Source organism: Temnothorax nylanderi, unplaced genomic scaffold (genome assembly GCF_030848795.1).
Source record: "Temnothorax nylanderi isolate EJ_2023f unplaced genomic scaffold, tnyl_v1.0 TNYL_tig1197_pilon, whole genome shotgun sequence".
NCBI classification, from domain to species: Eukaryota; Metazoa; Arthropoda; class Insecta; order Hymenoptera; family Formicidae; genus Temnothorax; species Temnothorax nylanderi.
In genome coordinates this window covers 1-8,580 of record NW_027250259.1, presented here as the reverse complement: position 1 = coordinate 8,580, position 8,580 = coordinate 1, and the positions used below count along the sequence as shown (strand labels likewise).

Sequence of the window (8,580 nt, the reverse complement as noted above, 5' to 3'; positions counted from 1 at the left end):
GCACATAAAAATAACTAAATAAGATATGCAACAACTTACAAATAATTATCTAATTTCTTAATCCTTATCAACAAGCAGCATAGTTTGTTGTAAAATATTTAATATATCACGTATATAAAAAATTAAATTTATTATTATATAATTATTGCATTTTATTGCATTTTTCCTCTTTTATTAAGAATTTTCGGATATTCCAAATTTTGTCATATGGCATTTTTAATATAAAATATAAAATATTTAATAATATTTAATATAAAATAATATTCGACGCTGACTGGCAAAAAAGATTTATTCGTATATCTGTATTGTTAATATTGTTATGCGATAGCTTTATGCTCACCAAAATAAGCAAGTATAAGAAAGAAAGAAGCGTCAGAGTCAGAGGATCACCACTACCCTTTTCGATCATCGATGTCAAGCAACAAGGCGCCGGTATACTACTTGGATGGGTAACCGGCTGAGAGAGCGGATTTCTTCGGACAAACGCGCGGCGGCTATACGCACATATACGGATTAGACTTAATATATTTTTTTTGTTCCGGTAATAAAATATTTCATTTTTCACATATCAACAAATAGTTTTTGCGTCAGTAAGAAAATTTTGTTTGCTAATACAAAACATTTTTCTCAGTGTAAAATATATTTGAAATATCTCTGAAGTGTTTCTGCAATATTTCGTAGATATATTTGAGAAATATTTCAGTATATTACCGAAATATTGCCGAAATCTTTCAGCAAGATTGCTTTGAAATAATTGCGGACATTGAAACATTGCCGAAATTATGTAGAAACGGTCGTGAAATATTTCTGAAATATTAATAAAAGGTGTAATATTTCAAATGGAATTTTGCAGAAATGCTTCTGAAATATTACATGCCGAGTGGGAAGTAATATCTTAAGATGCTAATACGGCTCTGTGATTGGTTAATGACATCTTAAGATTGTACTTAAGATGGTCTTAAATATAAGAACCGACTATGGATACCGGCCTGAAGATATGTCTCAGCTTGTTTTCGAGTGTGTAGGGTAATCTCGCGACAGATTCCCGCTAACCGCCACTGTGAAGTTGGTACCTCACTTCCAAAGTCATTACCTAAGGGTGGAGTCCCATGGAGCGGATTACGCGGAAGCGGAACGAGCGGATCACCAATCACAGGACCGTTTCGACGGAATCTTTGAAAGAGTTCTATCAGAATGATCCCGTGATTGGTGATCCGCTCGTTCCGCTTCCGCGTAATCCGCTCCATGGGACTCCACCCTAAAGCCCGTGTCACACTACGTATCGCGGACGCGGATTCGGATTGGGATTACGGATCGCGGATCGGATTCAGCCAATCACAGATGAGCCGCTCGTCTACGATTGGCTAGATTACGATCCGCGATCCGCAATCTCAATCCGATCCGTGTCCGCGATACGTAGTGTGACACGGGCTTAAGTCGTCTACAGACGATTCCGAGTCTCGACATCGAACTCGCGAAACTCATGTTCGACCGTTAGACGCCGTGCCGTCGTAAGGCCCGGTCTACAATGGATGTTGTAGGTCGTAAGTCGTAAGAATTGGCCAATCACAGTTAATTATTCTTCGACCGCAAGAAGAATAATAGACTGTGATTGGTCAATTCTTACGACTCACGACTTACAACATCCATTGTAGACCGGGCCTAAAAGCGGTGAGATCCCGACGACGGGCAGAGGCGCCGTACGGCAAACCGGGCTCGTGCGACGACCGGCCCGCGAGGACCGGCCGCCTAGTAGTGTGTCACATTGTTTTGAGCCTTTCGACTCACGAGACTCCTAGAGATATCAATTCGTATGTATTTGGCCGGAAATGAACGTCTTTTTAAAGAATCTCTATATGAAATCGTTTGTATTTTGTATGAAGACTTTTGAAGTGCAATTGAAAAGGTTTGTGAGTCATACGTTTAATTGTAATTAATTATTTATATTTACACCATGCATTTAGCCGAAATAGATAAATTAATAAAAGTTTTTATATGGAATCGTTTGTATTTTGTATGAAGAGTTATGAAGTGTGATTAAAAAGGTTTGTGAGTCACCCAAATAATTTTAATTAAATATTTATAAACTCAGTAATTAGCCGAAATATAGATTTTTAGTTATTCATGTTAAAAGAAGAAGGCGCTAGTGTTCCCGAAGGTCCGTCTGCAGTCAGAATTAATATAAACGTTTTAAAAATTATTTTATACTAAAATAAATAAATATACAAAAGGCAAAGATGCAGAATAAAGGCCATCGCACACAAAATTGCATAGGTTGGATAAGCATAGCATAAGACCGCTGGACCAATGAGCATCTTATGTAAATTGGTAGCTATAAGCGATAGTTGCTATTAAGTTTGTCACTCATATATTTCCATCTTGCAGAGGACCTCCATCTCAAACGCCCTGCCACAGCCCAAGAGTGACTCAAATGTTATTACCGCTGAGAAGTACTTCTTGCCATTTGAGTTAGCATGTCAGAGCAACCGGATTGTCCATTGCGTTCCATCTTGAATTTTTTTTACAGTCGTTTATTAGGATGGTAATTCTTCAGTTTAGCTACAGCAGCACAAAAAACGATGAATTTAGGCTCATTCGACGCGTTTTTGCACGAAACGACCGAATCTGGCAGAAAAAAGTGTCGCTCTGCCCCGCGACGCGAAATATTAAACGTTAAAGTTGACGACTCTCAGGTTAGGAATCCTGTCATACCGACGTGATGTAGCGACCATGAACATGCCCCGCGGCCACATGCGCATGCTCTGTCAGCTCTGTGGCCGCACGCGCATGCAAAAGTGCGCGAATTTGAAACGTATGCATACTTATAATGCATAAATATAAATATGTAGGGGAGACCGGGGCTAGACCGTTAGTTTTTTTTCGGTGCCGATTTTTAACAACAAAATAAATAATTGTAGTTAAATGTGGTATACCACTGTAAAGAGCGAACCTTTAGCTACAAAATTTATACAGGAAATTTTTATCTACGTCGCTTTGTTTAACCGGTATAGAGCAAAAACGACAACGGTGCAAAAATTGAAATCTCAAAAATGCCGGGGTTGAACCACCACCCCCCCCCGGGGTTAATCCGTTACACTGCATTTTCAATACATATACGTACATCTAATCCTGAAAAATGATAGGATACATTTTAATAATTGTTTTTTAAGAGAAAAATATAAAAATTTATTAAAAATTTGTATGCGAAACATTATTAAAAAATTATTGTTTTACCTATTCCATAAAACAATTTAGGCACGTGAATACAGAGGTTAACGAAATCGTAAACTCCCCAACGGCACGTCACATTGTCAACGCGGGCAACCACGGAAAACACGCGTGACGGCGTTCCGGTGCCATAGGATCAGCGCGGACCCTCGAGCAACCTAACCAAGCCGCGTTTCTCGCGGGTGAGCGATAAATAGCGACAGGGGGGTTAGAAAAGCTCGCGGTGGAGCGCGACCATTTTACCGACTCGACGGCGTCCTCGCGCCGATTCCTCGACGCGCCGACGACGACGACGACGACGGCCACGACCACCACGACGACGACGGCCACGACCACCACCACGACGACGACGACGACGACGATGACCACCACGACGACGACGACGACGACGATGACCACCACCGACACCACCACCACTACAACGGCGGCGACAATGACGCCGAGACGATGCGGCGAACGCTGGACGATGCGGTCGCACGCGCGACTGTCACAACGACCAACAACGACGATCTACCGCGCGCGCGGCATGTCAACTCTCGCGCGGAAATCGCGGGATCTCAGAGCCGTGCCGTGTCTCGCCGTACCTCGCCGACGTGCCGTGAGCGCGAGCGATCTCGAAAACAACGGTCCGCCATCTTTTCGGTCGGCCAAAACACCCGTTTTGCGACGATACGTGCGTACCATTTCCCTCCTACACAAACTGACACTGACGCACGTGCAAGGGAAGACAGAATCACGCCGCTCGAGGGAAACCTAACCTGAAATCGCCGTGAGCTGAAATCGTGCGCCCGGCGCGCCACAGTGACGAGACTAGCGGACCAGCCCCGGATGCTTACTAGCGGATAAGCCCCAAACATAAGTTTCAGGTTTGATCGCCCACGAAATATTAGACATTAACGATAATGAAAAAACTACACTGGATTCGTGTTCAGCATGCATTACTCTTTATAATCACGTACCTCGAGATTTGGAGAGCAAATATTATTGCAGATATTACAATATTTCCACGCGCAGAAAATTTCACTTTCACCTTCCGAAAACACGTTTGCCCTCGTAAAAATCATAACACGGCAGGTAACCTGCCGAAACTCCGTTGGTCACATGGGTACCATAAGCAGCGTTTACAATGTTAATAGCGAGTTCGCACAATATACAGGTTCCGAGATATTTGATTTGGCGGATTTACCCCGTTAGCGGTCTAGCCCCGGTCTCCCCTACTTTTCATATACCAACTATTCTCTGCTTTAACAAATTATTTCTGCTACAGATATTAAGCGTCGAAGTTAACAAAACAGAAATAATTTGTTAAAGTAGAGAATAGTTGGTATATAAAAAGTACATATTTATATACCAACTATTCATAGAACATATAAAAATATGTACGATGAATAAGTACATATAAATATGTACTTTTCATATACCAACTATTCTCTGCTTTAACAAATTATTTCTGTTTCGTTAACTTCGACGCTTAATATATGTAGCAGAAATAATTTGTTAAAGCAGAGAATAGTTGGTATATGAAAAGTATATATTTATATTTATGCATTATAAGTATCCATATGTTTCAAATTCGCGCACTTTTACATACGCGTGCGGCTACTGAGCATGCGCATGTGGCCGCAGGGCATGGTCGTAGTCGCTGCATCTCGTCGGTATGACAGGAATCATAACCTGATTTCTGTCAACTTTAACGTTTAATATTTCGCGTCGCGGGGCAGAGCGACACTTTTTTCTGCCAGATTCGGTCGTTTCGTGCAAAAACGCGTCGAATAAGCTTCATCGTTTTTTGTGCTGCTGTAGCTAAACTGAAGAATTACCAATTTTCGAAAGCTAGCTTCTTTACTATGCTCTCTCTTTATGTCGATTGATTCGGATAAAAATCTCCGAAGTCTTTCTTTCTCTCGCGATATTCCTGATACATAATCCTACAGTAAAACTGTACAAAAGCTCTACGAAAGTGGCGATATTTTTCACGGATCTGGTTCGAGTCTCGGCTCTTGGGGAAGGTGCGCATGTAGAAAGAGTACGCCCACACAGTTTATCCTGCTAAGTAAATGGTTATCAATTCTCTATAAGTTCTGTATTGTTTACACATAAATTATAGAATATCTAAACGTTTCTTTTTTTTTCAATGTCCTGTGAAATTGTACAATAGAGTTACAAATAAAGATAAAGCCACACTTTACGTATATTCAGTCTTTGCTAATGTTACATAATAACGTGCGAAAGAACTAACAGACTATTTAAGAGGCTATTTAAGAATTTTAATCAAGATACTGGAAGCATAAAACTGTTCAGCTAGCTTTACACAAGATATTGGTCTTCTTCTTTATGAAATCGTCAAATTATGATTATGATACATTTCTACATTATCACCAGCATCGAATCTAATCTTATTTATCGTGATACTCTTGAGAAACTGTTAATCCATTGTCTTAATAAACTCGATCGCGGCGCAGAACTGCGTCCACCAATATTGTTCCTCTCCCTCCAATCGATTCCCGTAAAAGCTGTCTACATATTGAACAGTCGATACAACGACGGCGGATTAGTCTGAAATTAAGCACACGTTAACAATCACTCTTCTTGTTAAAATCACATATTCTCTTTTCAATCGCATACCTTGATTATGACATAGACCAGCACGGGAGTCAGATCGTCGGCAGCAGGTATGCCTCTTTCCGACGCCATGGAGAGGAGATTCATGATGGTAGTCGCGCAACGAAATACACACTGCAACTTATCCCTAGGAGTCTTATACGCCGATATCACAGCCAATTCAGCCTGCGCCCATGACCAGGGGCATTCGTAATGATAAACCTTTGGAATGCGTAGGTCCTTGTGATTTGGAGTTACGACCTTCGCCAACTTTTTGATGTGACCGTGAAGAAGCTGGTCCCTATATATATATATCTCCATCTTCATTTAGATAGAGCGCATTGTGGTATACCCGTGCCATGACGGTTCTTTCCACCACGACTCTCGCCACATCTAACTGGTTGGCGCTCGCCGCTGAAAGTAAGAAGTAAGTTCAGACGTCTCTGAGCACTCCGCTAAGATCAATTGCGAGATAAATAATTATATTCATGTACATTGCCAGATCGGATCGTTGTCCATTTCTGCGTGGACCTTCCCTAGAAAATTATCCACGAGATCCTGTTTCTCGTCAGTTAGCGTAAGCTTTTTAAACTCTTCGCAGAAACGCAGGAGGAAAGCCTCCTTTTTTTCCAAAAATACCCTCACACAAACGGATACAAGATGATTATTGATAGCATCCCGATCGCACTTAACTCGCACGCATAATCTGGAAAATATTATTATTAAACGGTTAACATCTTACATTTAAACATCTCACATTTACTTATACATTACATACAAAGATGATATTTATATATAAACAGTACCTATCTAAGTGAGCTAATGTCGACAGCAATCCCTGACGACATCTCATTAAATATGCGATATAAGGAGATCGTTTTTGATAAGCCTCTCGAAGTGATTTGAAGAGCTTTCTACATCTATCGTCATTAAATAGACGCACGCAACGTAAAGTTTCATGAAGATGAGCTATTAATGCCCTATCCTGCAGGTTTATAGCTTCTGCCAATTGTAGTTGTAAAAACGCAACCAGTTCGTTTTCTTTCTACGACCAACAATGTCTCTGTAATAAAATTTTATATGCGAATATTTGAAAATTAAGTAATTAAGTAATCCATAAAAAAATCACACTTTGTTTTGTACGCCATGATTGAAAAATAATACAATAAATACCTCTGAAGTATTCCATGGAATGTGTTGAAGGTCAGCAGTGCTAACAAGGGAACGGTCGGGGGTGTCCGAGACCGATTTGGATGCGCTTTGGATATGTTGTTGAGCATCAAAAAATATTAGACTCGTATTTTTTTTTGCGGCTTATCTCGACGTTTAGGGGTTGAAACAACCCCTCGAAAATAACGGATTTTATAGTTTTTAGCGAATATCTTCGAAAATATAAGGCGTATGAAAAAAAGTTTGGTACAAAAGGTTTATGGCTTTTTGTGCTCTTTACAATGGCGTAATCAGATTTTTCAAATTTGTCACATTTTTTAATTTAACCCCACCCCCACCTATTATTTTTGCCAAATATAACAATTTTTCCAACGCAAATTTAAGAGCGTCAAATGCCAAATACATCCATGTGTATTTTTATTATAATACCATTATTAGATTTTTGGCAAGACGAGATGATATGTGGTATAGGCGTCGCGCTGTAGGTAGGTGTTGCGTTATTTCTGTTCAAGTTGCGCCGTACGCTTAAAAATTTCCATTTCAACTCCGGGATGACCGAAAGCGCTGATGCGAAGGCCAGCGCAAGGCTATTTCGAGAGTCCTGGACTAGCAACGGAATGTAGACTCCGATATTATAAATACCACCGCCGAATTGTAAGATCGAGCGGGCAGTCGCAAATTTGAACGTGCGTCACATTAACCGCTACAATAATACACTATCCCAATTATAACTCCGGGACAACCGAAAGCGCTGATGCGAAGGTCAGCACTAGGCGCTGACAGCGAGGAGTTTACGCTATTTCGATAGCGTTAGCACGAAAATAAATAAGCAGGAAGTCCGGAAGGTTATATGGAGTAGGGGAAAGCCTTCGCGCGTTCTGAAGGAAGGCACGGACGGACGGCAGATAGATTTGAGTCGCTGAGCGAGAAGTACATAACATAATTTGGAGAGAGAGAGAGAGGTGAATAGTTGAAAGCAGTGAAAGTTGCAGAAAGTAGCATTATTACATTGTATGGATTAAACTTCATTCTGAAAGATATTAAAATTAAATATTTGTCTCGAACTTTAATTATATAAATAAATACGCACTTTATAATTAATGGAGTGGTCTTTGTTAGGTTTGATACCGTCTCTTTCCAATTTGCGACTGCCCGCCCGATACAATTCGGCGGTATTTATAATGTCGGAGTCGACATTCCGTTGCTAGTCCAGGACTCTCGAAATAGCCTTGCGCTGGCCTTCGCATCAGCGCTTTCGGTCATCCCGGAGTTGAAATGGAAATTTTTAAGCGTACGGCGCAACTTGAACAGAAATAACGCAACACCTACCTACAGCGCGACGCCTATACCACATATCATCTCGTCTTGCCAAAAATCTAATAATGGTATCATAATAAAAATACACATGGATGTATTTGGCATTTGACGCTCTTAAATTTGCGTTGGAAAAATTGTTATATTTGGCAAAAATAATAGGTGGGGGTGAGGTTAAATTAAAAAATGTGACAAATTTGAAAAATCTGATTACGCCATTGTAAAGAGCACAAAAAGCCATAAACCTTTTGTACCAAACTTTTTTTT

The 8,580-nt window shown here is 40.5% G+C and overlaps 1 long non-coding RNA gene across 4 annotated transcripts; it reads right to left on the bottom strand.

Annotated features, from left to right (window-relative positions):
- Positions 1 to 5,401: 5,401 nt before the first annotated feature.
- On the bottom strand, positions 5,402 to 8,104 carry LOC139786928 (uncharacterized). Of its 4 annotated transcripts, none has more exons than XR_011722470.1 (6): positions 8,090 to 8,104; positions 7,003 to 8,029; positions 6,636 to 6,892; positions 6,324 to 6,535; positions 5,854 to 6,243; positions 5,402 to 5,784 (listed from the first exon to the last, which is right to left on the bottom strand). It is a non-coding gene; the product is annotated as an uncharacterized lncRNA (long non-coding RNA). The 4 variants fall into 4 exon arrangements; XR_011722471.1 differs by having other exon boundaries at positions 7,003 to 7,702; XR_011722468.1 differs by lacking the exon at positions 8,090 to 8,104 and having other exon boundaries at positions 7,003 to 7,211; positions 7,429 to 7,443.
- Between the last annotated feature and the right edge of the window lie 476 nt (positions 8,105 to 8,580).